Raw genomic sequence first — 27776 nt, 5'->3', positions numbered from 1 at the left:
ACAGATGCATTCTGTGAAACTTATTTCTGATCTGTAAATTCAGTTAACAGAGATAAAACATATTTTTGATTGAGCAGTTATGAAACACTCTTTTTGTAGAAAATGCAAGTGGAGATTCGGAGCGCTAAGAGGGTAATAGTGGAAAAAGGAATGTCTTCAAATATAAACTACACAGAATCATTCGGTGAAACTTCTTTCTGATCTGTGCATTCAGCTAACAGAGTTAAACCATACTTTTGATTGAGCAGATCTGAACACTCTTTCTGTAGAAAATGCAACTGGACATTTGGAGCGCTAAGAGCGTAGTAGTGGAAAAAGCAATATATTCAAATATAAACTACACAGAAGCATTCTGTGAAACTTCTTTCTGATCTGAGCATTCAGCTAACAGAGTTAAACCATACTTTTGATTGAGCAGTTTTGAAACACTCTGTCTGTAGAAAATGCAACTGGACATTCGTAGCGCTAAGTGGGTAATAGTGGAAAAAAGAATATGTTCAAATATAAACTACACAGAAGCATTGTATGAAACTTCTTTCTGTTCTGTGCATTCAACTAACAGAGTTGAACCTTACTTTTGATTGAGCCGTTCTGAAACACTCTTTCTGTAGAAACTGCAATTGGACATTCTGAGCGCTAAGAGGCCTATATTGGGAAAAGGAATGTCTACAAATAAAAACTACACAGAAGAATTGTGTGAAACTTCTTTCTGTTCTGTGTGTTCAACTAAAAGAGTTGAAACTTAGTTTTGATTGAGCCGTTCTGAAACAGTCTTTCTGTAGAAAATGCAAGTGGAGATTCGGAGCGCTAAGAGGGTAATAGTGGAAAAAGGAATGTCTCCAAATATAAACTACACAGAATCATTCTGTGAAACTTCTTTCTGATCTGTGCATTCAGCTAACAGATTTAAACCATACTTTTGATTGAGCAGATCTGAACACTCTTTCTGTAGAAAATGCAACTGGACATTTGGAGCGCTAAGAGAGTAGTAGTGGAAAAAGGAATATATTCAAATATAAACTACACAGAAGCATTCTGTGAAACTTCTTTCTGATCTGAGCATTCAGCTAACAGAGTTAAACCATACTTTTGATTGAGCAGTTTTGAAACACTCTGTCTGTAGAAAATGCAACTGGACATTCGTAGCGCTAAGTGGGTAATAGTGGAAAAAAGAATATGTTCAAATATAAACTACACAGAAGCATTGTATGAAACTTCTATCTGTTCTGTGCATTCAACTAACAGAGTTGAACCCTACTTTTGATTGAGCCTTTCTGAAACACTCTTTCTTTAGCAACTGCAATTGGACATTCTGAGCGCTAAGAGGCCTATATTGGGAAAAATAATATCTTCAAATAAATACTACACAGAAGCATTGTGTGAAACTTATTTCTGATATGTTCATTAAGCTAACAGGGTTAAACCATACTTTTGATTGCGCAGTTCTGAACACTCTTTCTGTAGAAAATGCAAGTGGACATTCGGAGCGCTAGGAGGGTAATAGTGGAAAAAGGAATATATGCAAATATAAACTACACAGTAGCATTCTGTGAAAATTCTTTCTGTTCTGTGCATTCAACTAACAGAGTTGAACCTTACTTTTGATTGAGCCGTTCTGAAACACTCTTTCTGTAGAAACTGCAATTGGACATGCTAAGCGCTAAGAGGCCTACATTGGGAAAAAGAATATCTTCAAATAAAAACTACACAGATGCATTCTGTGAAACTTATTTCTGATCTGTAAATTCAGTTAACAGAGATAAAACATATTTTTGATTGAGCAGTTATGAAACACTCTTTTTGTAGAAAATGCAAGTGGAGATTCTGTGCGCTAAGAGGGTAATAGTGGAAAAAGGAATGTCTTCAAATATAAACTACACAGAATCATTCGGTGAAACTTCTTTCTGATCTGTGCATTCAGCTAACAGAGTTAAACCATACTTTTGATTGAGCAGATCTGAACACTATTTCTGTAGAAAATGCAACTGCACATTTGGAGCGCTAAGAGCGTAGTAGTGGAAAAAGGAATATATTCAAATATAAACTACACAGAAGCATTCTGTGAAACTTCTTTCTGATCTGAGCATTCAGATAACAGAGTTAAACCATACTTTTGATTGAGCAGTTTTGAAACACTCTGTCTGTAGAAAATGCAACTGGACATTCGTAGCGCTAAGTGGGTAATAGTGGAAAAAAGAATATGTTCAAATATAAACTACACAGAAGCATTGTATGAAACTTCTTTCTGTTCTGTGCATTCAACTAACAGAGTTGAACCTTACTTTTGATTGAGCCGTTCTGAAACACTCTCTCTGTAGAAACTGCAATTGGACATTCTGAGCGCTAAGAGGCCTATATTGGGAAAAGGAATGTCTACAGATAAAAACTACACAGAAGAATTGTGTGAAACTTCTTTCTGTTCTGTGTGTTCAACTAAAAGAGTTGAACCTTAGTTTTGATTGAGCCGTTCTGAAACACTCTTTCTGTAGAAAATGCAAGTGGAGATTCGGAGCGCTAAGAGGGTAATAGTGGAAAAAGGAATGTCTCCAAATATAAACTACACAGAATCATTCTGTGAATCTTCTTTCTGATCTGTGCATTCAGCTAACAGAGTTAAACCATACTTTTGATTGAGCAGATCTGAACACTCTTTCTGTAGAAAATGCAACTGGACATTTGGAGCGCTAAGAGAGTAGTAGTGGAAAAAGGAATATATTCAAATATAAACTACACAGAAGCATTCTGTGAAACTTCTTTCTGATCTGAGCATTCAGCTAACAGAGTTAAACCATACTTTTGATTGAGCAGATCTGAACACTCTTTCTGTAGAAAATGCAACTGGACATTTGGAGCGCTAAGAGCGTAGTAGTGGAAAAAGGAATATATTCAAATATAAACTACACAGAAGCATTCTGTGAAACTTCTTTCTGATCTGAGCATTCAGCTAACAGAGTTAAACCATACTTTTGATTGAGCAGTTTTGAAACACTCTGTCTGTAGAAAATGCAACTGGACATTCGTAGCGCTAAGTGGGTAATAGTGGAAAAAAGAATATGTTCAAATATAAACTACACAGAAGCATTGTATGAAACTTCTTTCTGTTCTGTGCATTCAACTAACAGAGTTGAACCTTACTTTTGATTGAGCCGTTCTGAAACACTCTCTCTGTAGAAACTGCAATTGGACATTCTGAGCGCTAAGAGGCCTATATTGGGAAAAGGAATGTCTACAAATAAAAACTACACAGAAGAATTGTGTGAAACTCCTTTCTGTTCTGTGTGTTCAACTAAAAGAGTTGAACCTTAGTTTTGATTGAGCCGTTCTGAAACACTCTTTCTGTAGAAAATGCAAGTGGAGATTCGGAGCGCTAAGAGGGTAATAGTGGAAAAAGGAATGTCTCCAAATATAAACTACACAGAATCATTCTGTGAAACTTCTTTCTGATCTGTGCATTCAGCTAACAGAGTTAAACCATACTTTTGATTGAGCAGATCTGAACACTCTTTCTGTAGAAAATGCAACTGGACATTTGGAGCGCTAAGAGGGTAGTAGTGGAAAAAGGAATATATTCAAATATAAACTACACAGAAGCATTCTGTGAAACTTCTTTCTGATCTGAGCATTCAGCTAACAGAGTTAAACCATACTTTTGATTGAGCAGTTTTGAAACACTCTGTCTGTAGAAAATGCAACTGGACATTCGTAGCGCTAAGTGGGTAATAGTGGAAAAAAGAATATGTTCAAATATAAACTACACAGAAGCATTGTATGAAACTTCTTTCTGTTCTGTGCATTCAACTATCAGAGTTGAACCTTACTTTTGATTGAGCCATTCTGAAACACTCTTTCTGTAGAAACTGCAATTGGACATTCTGAGCGATAAGAGGCCTACATTGGGAAAAAGAATGTCTACAAAAAAAAACTACACAGAAGAATTGTGTGAAACTTCTTTCTGTTCTGTTTGTTCAACTAAAAGTGTTGAACCTTAGTTTTGATTGAGCCGTTCTGAAACACTCTTTCTGTAGAAAATGCAAGTGGAGATTCGGAGCGCTAAGAGGGTAATAGTGGAAAAAGGAATGTCTCCAAATATAAACTACACAGAATCATTCTGTGAAACTTCTTTCTGATTTGTGCATTCAGCTAACAGAGTTAAACCATACTTTTGATTGAGCAGATCTGAACACTCTTTCTGTAGAAAATGCAACTGGACATTTGGAGCGCTAAGAGAGTAGTAGTGGAAAAAGTTATATATTCAATATAAACTACACAGAAGCATTCTCTGAAACTTCTTTCTGATCTGAGCCTTCAGCTAACAGAGTTAAACCATACTTTTGATTGAGCAGTTTTGAAACACTCTGTCTGTAGAAAATGCAACTGGACATTCGTAGCGCTAAGTGGGTAATAGTGGAAAAAAGAATATGTTCAAATAGAAACTACACAGAAGCATTGTATGAAACTTCTTTCTGTTCTGTGCATTCAACTAACAGAGTTGAACCTTACTTTTGATTGAGCCTTTCTGAAACACTCTTTCTGTAGAAACTGCAATTGGACATTCTGAGCGCTAAGAGGCCTCTATTGGGAAAAATAATATCTTCAAATAAAAACTACACAGAAGCATTGTGTGAAACTTATTTCTGATATGTTCATTAAGCTAACAGAGTTAAACCATACTTTTGATTGCGCAGTTCTGAACACTCTTTCTGTAGAAAATGCAAGTGGACATTCGGAGCGCTAAGAGGGTAATAGTGGAAAAAGGAATATATTCAAATATAAACTACACAGTAGCATTCTGTGAAAATTCTTTCTGTTCTGTGCATTCAACTAACAGAGTTGAACCTTACTTTTGATTGAGCCGTTCTGAAACACTCTTTCTGTAGAAACTGCAATTGGACATGCTAAGCGCTAAGAGGCCTACATTGGGAAAAAGAATATCTTCAAATAAAAACTACACAGATGCATTCTGTGAAACTTATTTCTGATCTGTAAATTCAGTTAACAGAGATAAAACATATTTTTGATTGAGCAGTTATGAAACACTCTTTTTGTAGAAAATGCAAGTGGAGATTCGGAGCGCTAAGAAGGTAATAGTGGAAAAAGGAATGTCTTCAAATATAAACTACACAGAATCATTCGGTGAAACATCTTTCTGATCTGTGCATTCAGCTAACAGAGTTAAACCATACTTTTGATTGAGCAGATCTGAACACTCTTTCTGTAGAAAATGCAACTGGACATTTGGAGCGCTGAGAGCGTAGTAGTGGAAAAAGGAATATATTCAAATATAAACTACACAGAAGCATTCTGTGAAACTTCTCTCTGATCTGAGCATTCAGCTAACAGAGTTAAACCATACTTTTGATTGAGCAGTTTTGAAACACTCTGTCTGTAGAAAATGCAACTGGACATTCGTAGCGCTAAGTGGGTAATAGTGGAAAAAAGAATATGTTCAAATATAAACTACACAGAAGCATTGTATGAAACTTCTTTCTGTTCTGTGCATTCAACTAACAGAGTTGAACCTTACTTTTTATTGAGCCGTTCTGAAACCCTCTTTCTGTAGAAACTGCAATTGGACATTCTGAGCGCTAAGAGGCCTATATTGGGAAAAAGAATGTCTACAAATAAAAACTACACAGAAGAATTGTGTGAAACTTCTTTCTGTTCTGTTTGTTCAACTAAAACAGTTGAACCTTAGTTTTGATTGAGCCGTTCTGAAACACTCTTTCTGTAGAAAATGCAAGTGGAGATTCGGAGCGCTAAGAGGGTAATAGTGGAAAAAGGAATGTCTCCAAATATAAACTACACAGAATCATCCTGTGAAACTTCTTTCTGATTTGTGCATTCAGCTAACAGAGTTAAACCATACTTTTGATTGAGCAGATCTGAACACTCTTTCTGTAGAAAATGCAACTGGACATTTGGAGCGCTAAGAGAGTAGTAGTGGAAAAAGGTATATATTCAATATAAACTACACAGAAGCATTCTCTGAAACTTCTTTCTGATCTGAGCCTTCAGCTAACAGAGTTAAACCATACTTTTGATTGAGCAGTTTTGAAACACTCTGTCTGTAGAAAATGCAACTGGACATTCGTAGCGCTAAGTGGGTAATAGTGGAAAAAAGAATATGTTCAAATAGAAACTACACAGAAGCATTGTATGAAACTTCTTTCTGTTCTGTGCATTCAACTAACAGAGTTGAACCTTACATTTGATTGAGCCTTTCTGAAACACTCTTTCTGTAGAAACTGCAATTGGACATTCTGAGCGCTAAGAGGCCTCTATTGGGAAAAATAATATCTTCAAATAAAAACTACACAGAAGCATTGTGTGAAACTTATTTCTGATATGTTCATTAAGCTAACAGAGTTAAACCATACTTTTGATTGCGCAGTTCTGAACACTCTTTCTGTAGAAAATGCAAGTGGACATTCGGAGCGCTAAGAGGGTAATAGTGGAAAAAGGAATATATTCAAATATAAACTACACAGTAGCATTCTGTGAAAATTCTTTCTGTTCTGTACATTCAACTAACAGAGTTGAACCTTACTTTTGATTGAGCCGTTCTGAAACACTCTTTCTGTAGAAACTGCAATTGGACATGCTAAGCGCTAAGAGGCCTACATTGGGAAAAAGAATATCTTCAAATAAAAACTACACAGATGCATTCTGTGAAACTTATTTCTGATCTGTAAATTCAGTTAACAGAGATAAAACATATTTTTGATTGAGCAGTTATGAAACACTCTTTTTGTAGAAAATGCAAGTGGAGATTCGGAGCGCTAAGAGGGTAATAGTGGAAAAAGGAATGTCTTCAAATATAAACTACACAGAATCATTCGGTGAAACTTCTTTCTGATCTGTGCATTCAGCTAACAGAGTTAAACCATATTTTGATTGAGCAGATCTGAACACTCTTTCTGTAGAAAATGCAACTGGACATTTGGAGCGCTGAGAGCGTAGTAGTGGAAAAAGGAATATATTCAAATATAAACTACACAGAAGCATTCTGTGAAACTTCTCTCTGATCTGAGCATTCAGCTAACAGAGTTAAACCATACTTTTGATTGAGCAGTTTTGAAACACTCTGTCTGTAGAAAATGCAACTGGACATTCGTAGCGCTAAGTGGGTATTAGTGGAAAAAAGAATATGTTCAAATATAAACTACACAGAAGCATTGTATGAAACTTCCTTCTGTTCTGTGCATTCAACTAACAGAGTTGAACCTTACTTTTGATTGAGCCGTTCTGAAACACTCTTTCTGTAGAAACTGCAATTGGACATTCTGAGCGCTAAGAGGCCTATATTGGGAAAAATAATGTCTACAAATAAAAACTACACTGAAGAATTGTGTGAAACTTCTTTCTGTTCTGTTTGTTCAAATAAAAGTGTTGAACCTTAGTTTTGATTGAGCCGTTCTGAAACACTCTTTCTGTAGAAAATGCAAGTGGAGATTCGGAGCGCTAAGAGGGTTATAGTGGAAAAAGGAATGTCTCCAAATATAACCTACACAGAATCATTCTGTGAAAATTCTTTCTGATCTGTGCATTCAGCTAACAGAGTTAAACCATACTTTTGATTGAGCAGATCTGAACACTCTTTCTGTAGAAAATGCAACTGGACATTTGGAGCGCTAAGAGAGTAGTAGTGGAAAAAGGAATATATTCAAATATAAACTACACAGAAGCATTCTGTGAAACTTCTTTCTGATCTGAGCCTTCAGCTAACAGAGTTAAACCATACTTTTGATTGAGCAGTTTTGAAACACTCTGTCTGTAGAAAATGCAACTGGACATTCGTAGCGCTAAGTGGGTAATAGTGGAAAAAAGAATATGTTCAAATAGAAACTACACAGAAGCATTGTATGAAACTTCTTTCTGTTCTGTGCATTCAACTAACAGAGTTGAACCTTACTTTTGATTGAGCCTTTCTGAAACACTCTTTCTGTAGAAACTGCAATTGGACATTCTGAGCGCTAAGAGGCCTCTATTGGGAAAAATAATATCTTCAAATAAAAACTACACAGAAGCATTGTGTGAAACTTATTTCTGATATGTTCATTAAGCTAACAGAGTTAAACCATACTTTGATTGCGCAGTTCTGAACACTCTTTCTGTAGAAAATGCAAGTGGACATTCGGAGCGCTAAGAGGGTAATAGTGGAAAAAGGAATATATTCAAATATAAACTACACAGTAGCATTCTGTGAAAATTCTTTCTGTTCTGTGCATTCAACTAACAGAGTTGAACCTTACTTTTGATTGAGCCGTTCTGAAACACTCTTTCTGTAGAAACTGCAATTGGACATGCTAAGCGCTAAGAGGCCTACATTGGGAAAAAGAATATCTTCAAATAAAAACTACACAGATGCATTCTGTGAAACTTATTTCTGATCGGTAAATTCAGTTAACAGAGATAAAACATATTTTTGATTGAGCAGTTATGAAACACTCTTTTTGTAGAAAATGCAAGTGGAGATTCGGAGCGCTAAGAGGGTAATAGTGGAAAAAGGAATGTCTTCAAATATAAACTACACAGAATCATTCGGTGAAATTTCTTTCTGATCTGTGCATTCAGCTAACAGAGTTAAACCATACTTTTGATTGACCAGATCTGAACACTCTTTCTGTAGAAAATGCAACTGGACATTTGGAGCGCTGAGAGCGTAGTAGTGGAAAAAGGAATATATTCAAATATAAACTACACAGAAGCATTCTGTGAAACTTCTTTCTGATCTGAGCATTCAGCTAACAGAGGTAAACCATACATTTGATTGAGCAGTTTTGAAACACTCTGTCTGTAGAAAATGCAACTGGACATTCGTAGCGCTAAGTGGGTAATAGTGGAAAAAAGAATATGTTCAAATATAAACTACACAGAAGCATTGTATGAAACTTCTTTCTGTTCTGTGCATTCAACAAACAGAGTTGAACCTTACTTTTGATTGAGCCGTTCTGAAACCCTCTTTCTGTAGAAACTGCAATTGGACATTCTGAGCGCTAAGAGGCCTATATTGGGAAAAGGAATGTCTACAAATAAAAACTACACAGAAGAATTGTGTGAAACTTCTTTCTGTTCTGTGTGTTCAACTAAAAGAGTTGAAACTTAGTTTTGATTGAGCCGTTCTGAAACAGTCGTTCTGTAGAAAATGCAAGTGGAGATTCGGAGCGCTAAGAGGGTAATAGTGGAAAAAGGAATGTCTCCAAATATAAACTACACAGAATCATTCTGTGAAACTTCTTTCTGATCTGTGCATTCAGCTAACAGAGTTAAACCATACTATTGATTGAGCAGATCTGAACACTCTTTCTGTAGAAAATGCAACTGGACATTTGGAGCGCTGAGAGTAGTAGTGGAAAAAGGAATATATTCAAATATAAACTACACAGAAGCATTCTGTGAAACTTCTTTCTGATCTGAGCATTCAGCTAACAGAGTTAAACCATACTTTTGATTGAGCAGATCTGAACACTCTTTCTGTAGAAAATGCAACTGGACATTTGGAGCGCTAAGGGTGTAGTAGTGGAAAAAGGAATATATTCAAATATAAACTACACAGAAGCATTCTGTGAAACTTCTTTCTGATCTGAGCATTCAGCTAACAGAGTTAAACCATACTTTTGATTGAGCAGTTTTGAAACACTCTGTCTGTAGAAAATGCAACTGGACATTAGTAGCGCTAAGTGGGTAATAGTGGAAAAAAGAATATGTTCAAATATAAACTACACAGAAGCATTGTATGAAACTTCTTTCTGTTCTGTGCATTCAACTAACAGAGTTGAACCTTACTTTTGATTGAGCCGTTCTGAAACACTCTTTCTGTAGAAACTGCAATTGGACATTCTGAGCGCTAAGAGGCCTATATTGGGAAAAGGAATGTCTACAAATAAAAACTACACAGAAGAATTGTGTGAAACTTCTTTCTGTTCTGTGTGTTCAACTAAAAGAGTTGAACCTTAGTTTTGATTGAGCCGTTCTGAAACAGTCTTTCTGTAGAAAATGCAAGTGGAGATTCGGAGCGTTAAGAGGGTAATAGTGGAAAAAGGGATGTCTCCAAATATAAACTACACAGAATCATTCTGTGAAACTTCTTTCTGATCTGTGCATTCAGCTAACAGAGTTAAACCATACTTTTGATTGAGCAGATCTGAACACTCTTTCTGTAGAAAATGCAACTGGACATTTGGAGCGCTAAGAGAGTAGTAGTGGAAAAAGGAATATATTCAAATATAAACTACACAGAAGCATTCTGTGAAACTTCATTCTGATCTGAGCATTCAGCTAACAGAGTTAAACCATACTTTTGATTGAGCAGTTTTGAAACACTCTGTCTGTAGAAAATGCAACTGGACATTCGTAGCGCTAAGTGGGTAATAGTGGAAAAAAGAATATGTTCAAATATAGACTACACAGAAGCATTGTATGAAACTTCTTTCTGTTCTGTGCATTCAACTAACAGAGTTGAACCTTACTTTTGATTGAGCCTTTCTGAAACACTCTTTCTGTAGAAACTGCAATTGGACATTCTGAGCGCTAAGAGGCCTATATTGGGAAAAATAATATCTTCAAATAAAAACTACACAGAAGCATTGTGTGAAACTTATTTCTGATATGTTCATTAAGCTAACAGGGTTAAACCATACTTTTGATTGCGCAGTTCTGAACACTCTTTCTGTAGAAAATGCAAGTGGACATTCGGAGCGCTAGGTGGGTAATAGTGGAAAAAGGAATATATGCAAATATAAACTACACAGTAGCATTCTGTGAAAATTCTTTCTGTTCTGTGCATTCAACTAACAGAGTTGAACCTTACTTTTGATTGAGCCGTTCTGAAACACTCTTTCTGTAGAAACTGCAATTGGACATGCTAAGCGCTAAGAGGCCTACATTGGGAAAAAGAATATCTTCAAATAAAAACTACACAGATGCATTCTGTGAAACTTATTTCTGATCTGTAAATTCAGTTAACAGAGATAAAACATATTTTTGATTGAGCAGTTATGAAACACTCTTTTTGTAGAAAATGCAAGTGGAGATTCGGAGCGCTAAGAGGGTAATAGTGGAAAAAGGAATGTCTTCAAATATAAACTACACAGAATCATTCGGTGAAACTTCTTTCTGATCTGTGCATTCAGCTAACAGAGTTAAACCATACTTTTGATTGAGCAGATCTGAACACTCTTTCTGTAGAAAATGCAACTGGACATTTGGAGCGCTAAGAGCGTAGTAGTGGAAAAAGCAATATATTCAAATATAAACTACACAGAAGCATTCTGTGAAACTTCTTTCTGATCTGAGCATTCAGCTAACAGAGTTAAACCATACTTTTGATTGAGCAGTTTTGAAACACTCTGTCTGTAGAAAATGCAACTGGACATTCGTAGCGCTAAGTGGGTAATAGTGGAAAAAAGAATATGTTCAAATATAAACTACACAGAAGCATTGTATGAAACTTCTTTCTGTTCTGTGCATTCAACTAACAGAGTTGAACCTTACTTTTGATTGAGCCGTTCTGAAACACTCTTTCTGTAGAAACTGCAATTGGACATTCTGAGCGCTAAGAGGCCTATATTGGGAAAAGGAATGTCTACAAATAAAAACTACACAGAAGAATTGTGTGAAACTTCTTTCTGTTCTGTGTGTTCAACTAAAAGAGTTGAAACTTAGTTTTGATTGAGCCGTTCTGAAACAGTCTTTCTGTAGAAAATGCAAGTGGAGATTCGGAGCGCTAAGAGGGTAATAGTGGAAAAAGGAATGTCTCCAAATATAAACTACACAGAATCATTCTGTGAAACTTCTTTCTGATCTGTGCATTCAGCTAACAGATTTAAACCATACTTTTGATTGAGCAGATCTGAACACTCTTTCTGTAGAAAATGCAACTGGACATTTGGAGCGCTAAGAGAGTAGTAGTGGAAAAAGGAATATATTCAAATATAAACTACACAGAAGCATTCTGTGAAACTTCTTTCTGATCTGAGCATTCAGCTAACAGAGTTAAACCATACTTTTGATTGAGCAGTTTTGAAACACTCTGTCTGTAGAAAATGCAACTGGACATTCGTAGCGCTAAGTGGGTAATAGTGGAAAAAAGAATATGTTCAAATATAAACTACACAGAAGCATTGTATGAAACTTCTATCTGTTCTGTGCATTCAACTAACAGAGTTGAACCCTACTTTTGATTGAGCCTTTCTGAAACACTCTTTCTTTAGCAACTGCAATTGGACATTCTGAGCGCTAAGAGGCCTATATTGGGAAAAATAATATCTTCAAATAAATACTACACAGAAGCATTGTGTGAAACTTATTTCTGATATGTTCATTAAGCTAACAGGGTTAAACCATACTTTTGATTGCGCAGTTCTGAACACTCTTTCTGTAGAAAATGCAAGTGGACATTCGGAGCGCTAGGAGGGTAATAGTGGAAAAAGGAATATATGCAAATATAAACTACACAGTAGCATTCTGTGAAAATTCTTTCTGTTCTGTGCATTCAACTAACAGAGTTGAACCTTACTTTTGATTGAGCCGTTCTGAAACACTCTTTCTGTAGAAACTGCAATTGGACATGCTAAGCGCTAAGAGGCCTACATTGGGAAAAAGAATATCTTCAAATAAAAACTACACAGATGCATTCTGTGAAACTTATTTCTGATCTGTAAATTCAGTTAACAGAGATAAAACATATTTTTGATTGAGCAGTTATGAAACACTCTTTTTGTAGAAAATGCAAGTGGAGATTCTGTGCGCTAAGAGGGTAATAGTGGAAAAAGGAATGTCTTCAAATATAAACTACACAGAATCATTCGGTGAAACTTCTTTCTGATCTGTGCATTCAGCTAACAGAGTTAAACCATACTTTTGATTGAGCAGATCTGAACACTCTTTCTGTAGAAAATGCAACTGCACATTTGGAGCGCTAAGAGCGTAGTAGTGGAAAAAGGAATATATTCAAATATAAACTACACAGAAGCATTCTGTGAAACTTCTTTCTGATCTGAGCATTCAGATAACAGAGTTAAACCATACTTTTGATTGAGCAGTTTTGAAACACTCTGTCTGTAGAAAATGCAACTGGACATTCGTAGCGCTAAGTGGGTAATAGTGGAAAAAAGAATATGTTCAAATATAAACTACACAGAAGCATTGTATGAAACTTCTTTCTGTTCTGTGCATTCAACTAACAGAGTTGAACCTTACTTTTGATTGAGCCGTTCTGAAACACTCTCTCTGTAGAAACTGCAATTGGACATTCTGAGCGCTAAGAGGCCTATATTGGGAAAAGGAATGTCTACAGATAAAAACTACACAGAAGAATTGTGTGAAACTTCTTTCTGTTCTGTGTGTTCAACTAAAAGAGTTGAACCTTAGTTTTGATTGAGCCGTTCTGAAACACTCTTTCTGTAGAAAATGCAAGTGGAGATTCGGAGCGCTAAGAGGGTAATAGTGGAAAAAGGAATGTCTCCAAATATAAACTACACAGAATCATTCTGTGAAACTTCTTTCTGATCTGTGCATTCAGCTAACAGAGTTAAACCATACTTTTGATTGAGCAGATCTGAACACTCTTTCTGTAGAAAATGCAACTGGACATTTGGAGCGCTAAGAGAGTAGTAGTGGAAAAAGGAATATATTCAAATATAAACTACACAGAAGCATTCTGTGAAACTTCTTTCTGATCTGAGCATTCAGCTAACAGAGTTAAACCATACTTTTGATTGAGCAGATCTGAACACTCTTTCTGTAGAAAATGCAACTGGACATTTGGAGCGCTAAGAGCGTAGTAGTGGAAAAAGGAATATATTCAAATATAAACTACACAGAAGCATTCTGTGAAACTTCTTTCTGATCTGAGCATTCAGCTAACAGAGTTAAACCATACTTTTGATTGAGCAGTTTTGAAACACTCTGTCTGTAGAAAATGCAACTGGACATTCGTAGCGCTAAGTGGGTAATAGTGGAAAAAAGAATATGTTCAAATATAAACTACACAGAAGCATTGTATGAAACTTCTTTCTGTTCTGTGCATTCAACTAACAGAGTTGAACCTTACTTTTGATTGAGCCGTTCTGAAACACTCTCTCTGTAGAAACTGCAATTGGACATTCTGAGCGCTAAGAGGCCTATATTGGGAAAAGGAATGTCTACAAATAAAAACTACACAGAAGAATTGTGTGAAACTCCTTTCTGTTCTGTGTGTTCAACTAAAAGAGTTGAACCTTAGTTTTGATTGAGCCGTTCTGAAACACTCTTTCTGTAGAAAATGCAAGTGGAGATTCGGAGCGCTAAGAGGGTAATAGTGGAAAAAGGAATGTCTCCAAATATAAACTACACAGAATCATTCTGTGAAACTTCTTTCTGATCTGTGCATTCAGCTAACAGAGTTAAACCATACTTTTGATTGAGCAGATCTGAACACTCTTTCTGTAGAAAATGCAACTGGACATTTGGAGCGCTAAGAGGGTAGTAGTGGAAAAAGGAATATATTCAAATATAAACTACACAGAAGCATTCTGTGAAACTTCTTTCTGATCTGAGCATTCAGCTAACAGAGCTAAACCATACTTTTGATTGAGCAGTTTTGAAACACTCTGTCTGTAGAAAATGCAACTGGACATTCGTAGCGCTAAGTGGGTAATAGTGGAAAAAAGAATATGTTCAAATATAAACTACACAGAAGCATTGTATGAAACTTCTTTCTGTTCTGTGCATTCAACTATCAGAGTTGAACCTTACTTTTGATTGAGCCATTCTGAAACACTCTTTCTGTAGAAACTGCAATTGGACATTCTGAGCGATAAGAGGCCTACATTGGGAAAAAGAATGTCTACAAAAAAAAACTACACAGAAGAATTGTGTGAAACTTCTTTCTGTTCTGTTTGTTCAACTAAAAGTGTTGAACCTTAGTTTTGATTGAGCCGTTCTGAAACACTCTTTCTGTAGAAAATGCAAGTGGAGATTCGGAGCGCTAAGAGGGTAATAGTGGAAAAAGGAATGTCTCCAAATATAAACTACACAGAATCATTCTGTGAAACTTCTTTCTGATTTGTGCATTCAGCTAACAGAGTTAAACCATACTTTTGATTGAGCAGATCTGAACACTCTTTCTGTAGAAAATGCAACTGGACATTTGGAGCGCTAAGAGAGTAGTAGTGGAAAAAGTTATATATTCAATATAAACTACACAGAAGCATTCTCTGAAACTTCTTTCTGATCTGAGCCTTCAGCTAACAGAGTTAAACCATACTTTTGATTGAGCAGTTTTGAAACACTCTGTCTGTAGAAAATGCAACTGGACATTCGTAGCGCTAAGTGGGTAATAGTGGAAAAAAGAATATGTTCAAATAGAAACTACACAGAAGCATTGTATGAAACTTCTTTCTGTTCTGTGCATTCAACTAACAGAGTTGAACCTTACTTTTGATTGAGCCTTTCTGAAACACTCTTTCTGTAGAAACTGCAATTGGACATTCTGAGCGCTAAGAGGCCTCTATTGGGAAAAATAATATCTTCAAATAAAAACTACACAGAAGCATTGTGTGAAACTTATTTCTGATATGTTCATTAAGCTAACAGAGTTAAACCATACTTTTGATTGCGCAGTTCTGAACACTCTTTCTGTAGAAAATGCAAGTGGACATTCGGAGCGCTAAGAGGGTAATAGTGGAAAAAGGAATATATTCAAATATAAACTACACAGTAGCATTCTGTGAAAATTCTTTCTGTTCTGTGCATTCAACTAACAGAGTTGAACCTTACTTTTGATTGAGCCGTTCTGAAACACTCTTTCTGTAGAAACTGCAATTGGACATGCTAAGCGCTAAGAGGCCTACATTGGGAAAAAGAATATCTTCAAATAAAAACTACACAGATGCATTCTGTGAAACTTATTTCTGATCTGTAAATTCAGTTAACAGAGATAAAACATATTTTTGATTGAGCAGTTATGAAACACTCTTTTTGTAGAAAATGCAAGTGGAGATTCGGAGCGCTAAGAAGGTAATAGTGGAAAAAGGAATGTCTTCAAATATAAACTACACAGAATCATTCGGTGAAACATCTTTCTGATCTGTGCATTCAGCTAACAGAGTTAAACCATACTTTTGATTGAGCAGATCTGAACACTCTTTCTGTAGAAAATGCAACTGGACATTTGGAGCGCTGAGAGCGTAGTAGTGGAAAAAGGAATATATTCAAATATAAACTACACAGAAGCATTCTGTGAAACTTCTCTCTGATCTGAGCATTCAGCTAACAGAGTTAAACCATACTTTTGATTGAGCAGTTTTGAAACACTCTGTCTGTAGAAAATGCAACTGGACATTCGTAGCGCTAAGTGGGTAATAGTGGAAAAAAGAATATGTTCAAATATAAACTACACAGAAGCATTGTATGAAACTTCTTTCTGTTCTGTGCATTCAACTAACAGAGTTGAACCTTACTTTTGATTGAGCCGTTCTGAAACACTCTTTCTGTAGAAACTGCAATTGGACATTCTGAGCGCTAAGAGGCCTATATTGGGAAAAGGAATGTCTACAAATAAAAACTACACAGAAGAATTGTGTGAAACTTCTTTCTGTTCTGTGTGTTCAACTAAAAGAGTTGAAACTTAGTTTTGATTGAGCCGTTCTGAAACAGTCTTTCTGTAGAAAATGCAAGTGGACATTCGGAGCGCTAAGAGGGTAATAGTGGAAAAAGGAATGTCTCCAAATATAAACTACACAGAATCATTCTGTGAAACTTCTTTCTGATCTGTGCATTCAGCTAACAGAGTTAAACCATACTTTTGATTGAGCAGATCTGAACACTCTTTCTGTAGAAAATGCAACTGGACATTTGGAGCGCTAAGAGAGTAGTAGTGGAAAAAGGAATATATTCAAATATAAACTACACAGAAGCATTCTGTGAAACTTCTTTCTGATCTGAGCATTCAGCTAACAGAGTTAAACCATACTTTTGATTGAGCAGTTTTGAAACACTCTGTCTGTAGAAAATGCAACTGGACATTCGTAGCGCTAAGTGGGTAATAGTGGAAAAAAGAATATGTTCAAATATAAACTACACAGAAGCATTGTATGAAACTTCTTTCTGTTCTGTGCATTCAACTAACAGAGTTGAACCCTACTTTTGATTGAGCCTTTCTGAGACACTCTTTCTTTAGCAACTGCAATTGGACATTCTGAGCGCTAAGAGGCCTATATTGGGAAAAATAATATCTTCAAATAAATACTACACAGAAGCATTGTGTGAAACTTATTTCTGATATGTTCATTAAGCTAACAGGGTTAAACCATACTTTTGATTGCGCAGTTCTGAACACTCTTTCTGTAGAAAATGCAAGTGGACATTCGGAGCGCTAGGAGGGTAATAGTGGAAAAAGGAATATATGCAAATATAAACTACACAGTAGCATTCTGTGAAAATTCTTTCTGTTCTGTGCATTCAACTAACAGAGTTGAACCTTACTTTTGATTGAGCCGTTCTGAAACACTCTTTCTGTAGAAACTGCAATTGGACATGCTAAGCGCTAAGAGGCCTACATTGGGAAAAAGAATATCTTCAAATAAAAACTACACAGATGCATTCTGTGAAACTTATTTCTGATCTGTAAATTCAGTTAACAGAGATAAAACATATTTTTGATTGAGCAGTTATGAAACACTCTTTTTGTAGAAAATGCAAGTGGAGATTCTGTGCGCTAAGAGGGTAATAGTGGAAAAAGGAATGTCTTCAAATATAAACTACACAGAATCATTCGGTGAAACTTCTTTCTGATCTGTGCATTCAGCTAACAGAGTTAAACCATACTTTTGATTGAGCAGATCTGAACACTCTTTCTGTAGAAAATGCAACTGCACATTTGGAGCGCTAAGAGCGTAGTAGTGGAAAAAGGAATATATTCAAATATAAACTACACAGAAGCATTCTGTGAAACTTCTTTCTGATCTGAGCATTCAGATAACAGAGTTAAACCATACTTTTGATTGAGCAGTTTTGAAACACTCTGTCTGTAGAAAATGCAACTGGACATTCGTAGCGCTAAGTGGGTAATAGTGGAAAAAAGAATATGTTCAAATATAAACTACACAGAAGCATTGTATGAAACTTCTTTCTGTTCTGTGCATTCAACTAACAGAGTTGAACCTTACTTTTGATTGAGCCGTTCTGAAACACTCTCTCTGTAGAAACTGCAATTGGACATTCTGAGCGCTAAGAGGCCTATATTGGGAAAAGGAATGTCTACAGATAAAAACTACACAGAAGAATTGTGTGAAACTTCTTTCTGTTCTGTGTGTTCAACTAAAAGAGTTGAACCTTAGTTTTGATTGAGCCGTTCTGAAACACTCTTTCTGTAGAAAATGCAAGTGGAGATTCGGAGCGCTAAGAGGGTAATAGTGGAAAAAGGAATGTCTCCAAATATAAACTACACAGAATCATTCTGTGAAACTTCTTTCTGATCTGTGCATTCAGCTAACAGAGTTAAACCATACTTTTGATTGAGCAGATCTGAACACTCTTTCTGTAGAAAATGCAACTGGACATTTGGAGCGCTAAGAGAGTAGTAGTGGAAAAAGGAATATATTCAAATATAAACTACACAGAAGCATTCTGTGAAACTTCTTTCTGATCTGAGCATTCAGCTAACAGAGTTAAACCATACTTTTGATTGAGCAGATCTGAACACTCTTTCTGTAGAAAATGCAACTGGACATTTGGAGCGCTAAGAGCGTAGTAGTGGAAAAAGGAATATATTCAAATATAAACTACACAGAAGCATTCTGTGAAACTTCTTTCTGATCTGAGCATTCAGCTAACAGAGTTAAACCATACTTTTGATTGAGCAGTTTTGAAACACTCTGTCTGTAGAAAATGCAACTGGACATTCGTAGCGCTAAGTGGGTAATAGTGGAAAAAAGAATATGTTCAAATATAAACTACACAGAAGCATTGTATGAAATTTCTTTCTGTTCTGTGCATTCAACTAACAGAGTTGAACCTTACTTTTGATTGAGCCGTTCTGAAACACTCTTTCTGTAGAAACTGCAATTGGACATTCTGAGCGCTAAGAGGCCTATATTGGGAAAAGGAATGTCTACAAATAAAAACTACACAGAAGAATTGTGTGAAACTTCTTTCTGTTCTGTGTGTTCAACTAAAAGAGTTGAACCTTAGTTTTGATTGAGCCGTTCTGAAACAGTCTTTCTGTAGAAAATGCAAGTGGAGATTCGGAGCGCTAAGAGGGTAATAGTGGAAAAAGGAATGTCTCCAAATATAAACTACACAGAATCATTCTGTGAAACTTCTTTCTGATCTGTGCATTCAGCTAACAGAGTTAAACCATACTTTTGATTGAGCAGATCTGAACACTCTTTCTGTAGAAAATGCAACTGGACATTTGGAGCGCTAACAGAGTAGTAGTGGAAAAAGGAATATATTCAAATATAAACTACACAGAAGCATTCTGTGAAACTTCTTTCTGATGTGAGCATTCAGCTAACAGAGTTAAACCATACTTTTGATTGAGCAGTTTTGAAACACTCTGTCTGTAGAAAATGCAACTGGACATTCGTAGCGCTAAGTGGGTAATAGTGGAAAAAAGAATATGTTCAAATATAAACTACACAGAAGCATTGTATGAAACTTCTTTCTGTTCTGTGCATTCAACTAACAGAGTTGAACCTTACTTTTGATTGAGCCTTTCTGAAACACTCTTTCTTTAGAAACTGCAATTGGACATTCTGAGCGCTAAGAGGCCTATATTGGGAAAAATAATATCTTCAAATAAAAACTACACAGAAGCATTGTGTGAAACTTATTTCTGATATGTTCATTAAGTTAACAGGGTTAAACCATACTTTTGATTGCGCAGTTCTGAACACTCTTTCTGTAGAAAATGCAAGTGGACATTCGGAGCGCTAGGAGGGTAATAGTGGAAAAAGGAATATATTCAAATATAAACTACACAGTAGCATTCTGTGAAAATTCTTTCTGTTCTGTGCATTCAACTAACAGAGTTGAACCTTACTTTTGATTGAGCCGTTCTGAAACACTCTTTCTGTAGAAACTGCAATTGGACATGCTAAGCGCTAAGAGGCCTACATTGGGAAAAAGAATATCTTCAAATAAAAACTACACAGATGCATTCTGTGAAACTTATTTCTGATCTGTAAATTCAGTTAACAGAGATAAAACATATTTTTGATTGAGCAGTTATGAAACACTCTTTTTGTAGAAAATGCAAGTGGAGATTCGGAGCGCTAAGAGGGTAATAGTGGAAAAAGGAATGTCTTCAAATATAAACTACACAGAATCATTCGGTGAAACTTCTTTCTGATCTGTGCATTCAGCTAACAGAGTTAAACCATAATTTTGATTGAGCAGATCTGAACACTCTTTCTGTAGAAAATGCAACTGCACATTTGGAGCGCTAAGAGCGTAGTAGTGGAAAAAGGAATATATTCAAATATAAACTACACAGAAGCATTCTGTGAAACTTCTTTCTGATCTGAGCATTCAGATAACAGAGTTAAACCATACTTTTGATTGAGCAGTTTTGAAACACTCTGTCTGTAGAAAATGCAACTGCACATTCGTAGCGCTAAGTGGGTAATAGTGGAAAAAAGAATATGTTCAAATATAAACTACACAGAAGCATTGTATGAAACTTCTTTCTGTTCTGTGCATTCAACTAACAGAGTTGAACCTTACTTTTGATTGAGCCGTTCTGAAACACTCTCTCTGTAGAAACTGCAATTGGACATTCTGAGCGCTAAGAGGCCTATATTGGGAAAAGGAATGTCTACAAATAAAAACTACACAGAAGAATTGTGTGAAACTCCTTTCTGTTCTGTGTGTTCAACTAAAAGAGTTGAACCTTAGTTTTGATTGAGCCGTTCTGAAACACTCTTTCTGTAGAAAATGCAAGTGGAGATTCGGAGCGCTAAGAGGGTAATAGTGGAAAAAGGAATGTCTCCAAATATAAACTACACAGAATCATTCTGTGAAACTTCTTTCTGATCTGTGCATTCAGCTAACAGAGTTAAACCATACTTTTGATTGAGCAGATCTGAACACTCTTTCTGTAGAAAATGCAACTGGACATTTGGAGCGCTAAGAGGGTAGTAGTGGAAAAAGGAATATATTCAAATATAAACTACACAGAAGCATTCTGTGAAACTTCTTTCTGATCTGAGCATTCAGCTAACAGAGTTAAACCATACTTTTGATTGAGCAGTTTTGAAACACTCTGTCTGTAGAAAATGCAACTGGACATTCGTAGCGCTAAGTGGGTATTAGTGGAAAAAAGAATATGTTCAAATATAAACTACACAGAAGCATTGTATGAAACTTCCTTCTGTTCTGTGCATTCAACTAACAGAGTTGAACCTTACTTTTGATTGAGCCGTTCTGAAACACTCTTTCTGTAGAAACTGCAATTGGACATTCTGAGCGCTAAGAGGCCTATATTGGGAAAAATAATGTCTACAAATAAAAACTACACTGAAGAATTGTGTGAAACTTCTTTCTGTTCTGTTTGTTCAACTAAAAGAGTTGAACCTTAGTTTTGATTGAGCCGTTCTGAAACACTCTTTCTGTAGAAAATGCAAGTGGAGATTCGGAGCGCTAAGAGGGTAATAGTGGAAAAAGGAATGTCTCCAAATATAAACTACACAGAATCATTCTGTGAAAATTCTTTCTGATCTGTGCATTCAGCTAACAGAGTTAAACCATACTTTTGATTGAGCAGATCTGAACACTCTTTCTGTAGAAAATGCAACTGGACTTTTGGAGCGCTAAGAGAGTAGTAGTGGAAAAAGGAATATATTCAAATATAAACTACACAGAAGCATTCTGTGAAACTTCTTTCTGATCTGAGCCTTCAGCTAACAGAGTTAAACCATACTTTTGATTGAGCAGTTTTGAAACACTCTGTCTGTAGAAAATGCAACTGGACATTCGTAGCGCTAAGTGGGTAATAGTGGAAAAAAGAATATGTTCAAATAGAAACTACACAGAAGCATTGTATGAAACTACTTTCTGTTCTGTGCATTCAACTAACAGAGTTGAACCTTACTTTTGATTGAGCCTTTCTGAAACACTCTTTCTGTAGAAACTGCAATTGGACATTCTGAGCGCTAAGAGGCCTCTATTGGGAAAAATAATATCTTCAAATAAAAACTACACAGAAGCATTGTGTGAAACTTATTTCTGATATGTTCATTAAGCTAACAGAGTTAAACCATACTTTGATTGCGCAGTTCTGAACACTCTTTCTGTAGAAAATGCAAGTGGACATTCGGAGCGCTAAGAGGGTAATAGTGGAAAAAGGAATATATTCAAATATAAACTACACAGTAGCATTCTGTGAAAATTCTTTCTGTTCTGTGCATTCAACTAACAGAGTTGAACCTTACTTTTGATTGAGCCGTTCTGAAACACTCTTTCTGTAGAAACTGCAATTGGACATGCTAAGCGCTAAGAGGCCTACATTGGGAAAAAGAATATCTTCAAATAAAAACTACACAGATGCATTCTGTGAAACTTATTTCTGATCGGTAAATTCAGTTAACAGAGATAAAACATATTTTTGATTGAGCAGTTATGAAACACTCTTTTTGTAGAAAATGCAAGTGGAGATTCGGAGCGCTAAGAGGGTAATAGTGGAAAAAGGAATGTCTTCAAATATAAACTACACAGAATCATTCGGTGAAACTTCTTTCTGATCTGTGCATTCAGCTAACAGAGTTAAACCATACTTTTGATTGAGCAGATCTGAACACTCTTTCTGTAGAAAATGCAACTGGACATTTGGAGCGCTGAGAGCGTAGTAGTGGAAAAAGGAATATATTCAAATATAAACTACACAGAAGCATTCTGTGAAACTTCTTTCTGATCTGAGCATTCAGCTAACAGAGTTAAACCATACTTTTGATTGAGCAGTTTTGAAACACTCTGTCTGTAGAAAATGCAACTGGACATTCGTAGCGCTAAGTGGGTAATAGTGGAAAAAAGAATATGTTCAAATATAAACTACACAGAAGCATTGTATGAAACTTCATTCTGTTCTGTGCATTCAACTAACAGAGTTGAACCTTACTTTTGATTGAGCCGTTCTGAAACCCTCTTTTTGTAGAAACTGCAATTGGACATTCTGAGCGCTAAGAGGCCTATATTGGGAAAAAGAATGTCTACAAATAAAAACTACACAGAAGCATTGTGTGAAACTTCTTTCGGTTCTGTTTGTTCAACTAAAAGAGTTGAACCTTAGTTTTGATTGAGCCGTTCTGAAAAACTCTTTCTGTAGAAAATGCAAGTGGAGATTCGGAGCGCTAAGAGGGTAATAGTGGAAAAAGGAATGTCTCCAAATATAAACTACACAGAATCATTCTGTGAAACTGCTTTCTGATCTGTGCTTTCAGCTAACAGTGTTAAACCATACTTTTGATTGAGCAGATCTGAACACTCTTTCTGTAGAAAATGCAACTGGACATTTGGAGCGCTAAGAGAGTAGTAGTGGAAAAAGGAATATATTCAAATATAAACTACACAGAAGCATTCTGTGAAACTTCTTTCTGATCTGAGCATTCAGCTAACAGAGTTAAACCATAATTTTGATTGAGCAGTTTTGAAACACTCTGTCTGTAGAAAATGCAACTGGACATTCGTAGCGCTAAGTGGGTAATAGTGGAAAAAAGAATATGTTCAAATGTAAACTACACAGAAGCATTGTATGAAACTTCTTTCTGTTCTGTGCATTCAACTAACAGAGTTGAACCTTACTTTGATTGAGCCTTTCTGAAACACTCTTTCTGTAGAAACTGCAATTGGACATTCTGAGCGCTAAGAGGCCTCTATTGGGAAAAATAATATCTTCAAATAAAAACTACACAGAAGCATTGTGTGAAACTTATTTCTGATATGTTCATTAAGCTAACAGAGTTAAACCATACTTTTGATTGCGCAGTTCTGAACACTCTTTCTGTAGAAAATGCAAGTGGACATTCGGAGCGCTAAGAGGGTAATAGTGGAAAAAGGAATATATTCAAATATAAACTACACAGTAGCATGCTGTGAAAATTCTTTCTGTTCTGTGCATTCAACCAACAGAGTTGAACCTTACTTTTGATTCAGCCGTTCTGAAACACTCTTTCTGTAGAAACAGCAATTGGACATGCTAAGCGCTAAGAGGCCTATATTGGGAAAAAGAATATCTTCAAATAAAAACTACACAGATGCATTCTGTGAAACTTATTTCTGATCCGTAAATTCAGTTAACAGAGATAAAACATATTTTTGATTGAGCAGTTATGAAACACTCTTTTTGTAGAAAATGCAAGTGGAGATTCGGAGCGCTAAGAGGGTAATAGTGGAAAAAGGAATGTCTTCAAATATAAACTACACAGAATCATTCGGTGAAACTTCTTTCTGATCTGTGCATTCAGCTAACAGAGTTAAACCATACTTTTGTTTGAGCAGATCTGAACACTCTTTCTGTAGAATATGCAACTGGACATTTGGAGGGCTAAGAGCGTAGTATTGGAAAAAGGAATATATTCAAATATAAACTACACAGAAGCATTCTGTGAAACTTCTTTCTGATCTGAGCATTCAGCTAACAGAGTTAAACCATACTTTTGATTGAGTAGTTTTGAAACACTCTGTCTGTAGAAAATGCAACTGGACATTCGTAGCGCTAAGTGGGTAATAGTGGAAAAAAGAATATGTTCAAATATAAACTACACAGAAGCATTGTATGAAACTTCTTTCTGTTCTGTGCATTCAACTAACAGAGTTGAACCTTACTTTTGATTGAGCCGTTCTGAAACACTCTTTCTGTAGAAACTGCAATTGGACATTCTGAGCGCTAAGAGGCCTATATTGGGAAAAATAATGTCTACAAATAAAAACTACACAGAAGAATTGTGTGAAACTTCTTTCTGTTCTGTTTGTTCAACTAAAAGATTTGAAACTTAATTTTGATTGAGCCGTTCTGAAACACTCTTTCTGTAGAAACTGCAATTTTACATTCTGAGCGCTAAGAGGCCTATATTGGGAAAAATAATAACTTCAAATAAAAACTACACAGAAGAATTGTGTGAAACTTCTTTCTGTTCTGTTTGTTCAACTAAAAGAGTTGAACCTTAGTTTTGATTGAGCCGTTCTGAAACACTCTTTCTGTAGAAAATGCAAGTGGAGATTTGGAGCGCTAAGAGGGTGATAGTGGAAAAAGGAATGTCTCCAAATATAAACTACACAGAATCATTCTGTGAAACTTCTTTCTGATTTGTGCATTCAGCTAACAGAGTTAAACCATACTTTTGATTGAGCAGATCTGAACACTCTTTCTGTAGAAAATGCAACTGGACATTTGGAGCGCTAAGAGAGTAGTAGTGGAAAAAGGTATATATTCAAATATAAACTACACAGAAGCATTCTCTGAAACTTCTTTCTGATCTGAGCATTCAGCTAACAGAGTTAAACCATACTTTTGATTGAGCAGTTTTGAAACACTCTGTCTGTAGAAAATGCAACTGGACATTCGTAGCGCGAAGTGGGTAATAGTGGAAAAAAGAATATGTTCAAATATAAACTACACAGAAGCATTGTATGAAACTTCTTTCTGTTCTGTGCATTCAACTAACAGAGTTGAACCTTACTTTTGATTGAGCCTTTCCGAAACACTCTTTCTGTAGAAACTGCAATTTTACATTCTGAGCGCTAAGAGGCGTATATTGGGAAAAATAATAACTTCAAATAAAAACTACACAGAAGCATTGTTTGAAACTTATTTCTGATATGTTCATTAAGCTAACAGAGTTAAACCATACTTTTGATTGCGCAGTTCTGAACACTCTTTCTGTAGAAAATGCAAGTGGACATTCGGAGCGCTAAGAGGGTAATAGTGGAAAAAGCAATATATTCAAATATAAACTACACAGTAACATTCTGTGAAAATACTTTCTGTTCTGTGCATTCAACTAACAGAGTTGAACCTTACTTTTGATTGAGCCGTTCTGAAACACTCTTTCTGTAGAAACTGCAATTGGACATGCTAAGCGCTAAGAGGCCTACATTGGGAAAAAGAATATCTTCAAATAAAAACTACACAGATGCATTCTGTGAAACTTATTTCTGATCTGTAAATTCAGTTAACAGAGATAAAACATATTTTTGATTGAGCCGTTATGAAACACTCTTTTTGTAGAAAATGCAAGTGGAGATTCGGAGCGCTAAGAGGGTAATAGTGGAAAAAGGAATGTCTTCAAATATAAACTACACAGAATCATTCGGTGAAACTTCTTTCTGATCTGTGCATTCAGCTAACAGAGTTAAACCATACTTTTAATTGAGCAGATCCGAACACTCTTTCTGTACAAAATGCAACTGGACATTTGGAGCGCTAAGAGCGTATTAGTGGAAAAAGGAATATATTCAAATATAAACTACACAGAAGCATTCTGTGAAACTTCTTTCTGATCTGAGCATTCAGCTAACAGAGTTAAACCATACTTTTGATTGAGCAGTTTTGAAACACTCTGTCTGTAGAAAATGCAACTGGACATTCGTAGCGCTAAGTGGGTAATAGTGGAAAAAAAATATATTCAAATATAAACTACACAGAAGCATTTTATGAAACTTCTTTCTGTTCTGTGCATGCAACTAACAGAGTTGAACCTTGCTTTTGATTGAGCCGTTCTGAAACCCTCTTTCTGTAGAAACTGCAATTGGACATTCTGAGCGCTAAGAGGCCTATATTGGGAAAAAGAATGTCTACAAATAAAAACTACACAGAAGAATTGTGTGAAACTTCTTTCGGTTCTGTTTGTTCAACTAAAAGAGTTGAACTTTAGTTTTGATTGAGCCGTTCTTAAACACTCTTTCTGTAGAAAATGCAAGTGGATATTCGGAGCGCTAAGAGGGTAATAGTGGAAAAAGGAATGTCTCCAAATATAAACTACACAGAATCATTCTGTGAAACTTCTTTCTGATCTGTGCATTCAGCTAACAAAGTTAAACCATACTTTTGATTGAGCAGATCTGAACACTCTTTCTGTAGAAAATGCAACTGGACATTTGGAGCGCTAAGAGAGTAGTATTGGAAAAAGGAATATATTCAAATATAAACTACACAGAAGCATTCTGTGAAACTTCCTTCTGATCTGAGCATTCAGCTAACAGAGTTAAACCATACTTTTGATTGAGCAGTTTTGAAACACTCTGTCTGTAGAAAATGCAACTGGACATTCGTAGCGCTAAGTGGGTAATAGTGGAAAAAAGAATATGTTCAAATATAAACTACACAGAAGCATTGTATGAAACTTCTTTCTGTTCTGTGCATTCAACTAACAGAGTTGAACCTTACTTTTGATTGAGCCTTTCTGAAACACTCTTTCTGTAGAAACTGCAATTTTACATTCTGAGCGCTAAGAGGCCTAAATTGGGAAAAATAATAACTTCAAATAAAAACTACACAGAAGCATTGTTTGAAACTTATTTCTGATATGTTCATTTAGCTAACAGAGTTAAACCATACTTTTGATTGCGCAGTTCTGAACACTCTTTCTGTAGAAAATGCAAGTGGACATTCGGAGCGCTAAGAGGGTAATAGTGGAAAAAGGAATATATTCAAATATAAACTACACAGTAGCATTCTGTGAAAATTCTTTCTGTTCTGTGCATTCAACCAACTGAGTTGAACCTTACTTTTGATTGAGCCGTTCTGAAACACTCTTTCTGTAGAAACTGCAATTGGACATGCTAAGCGCTAAGAGGCC

Source organism: Symphalangus syndactylus, chromosome 12, assembly GCF_028878055.3.
Source record: "Symphalangus syndactylus isolate Jambi chromosome 12, NHGRI_mSymSyn1-v2.1_pri, whole genome shotgun sequence".
Lineage (NCBI taxonomy): Eukaryota > Metazoa > Chordata > Mammalia > Primates > Hylobatidae > Symphalangus > Symphalangus syndactylus.
This window is presented reverse-complemented; position numbering follows the sequence as displayed.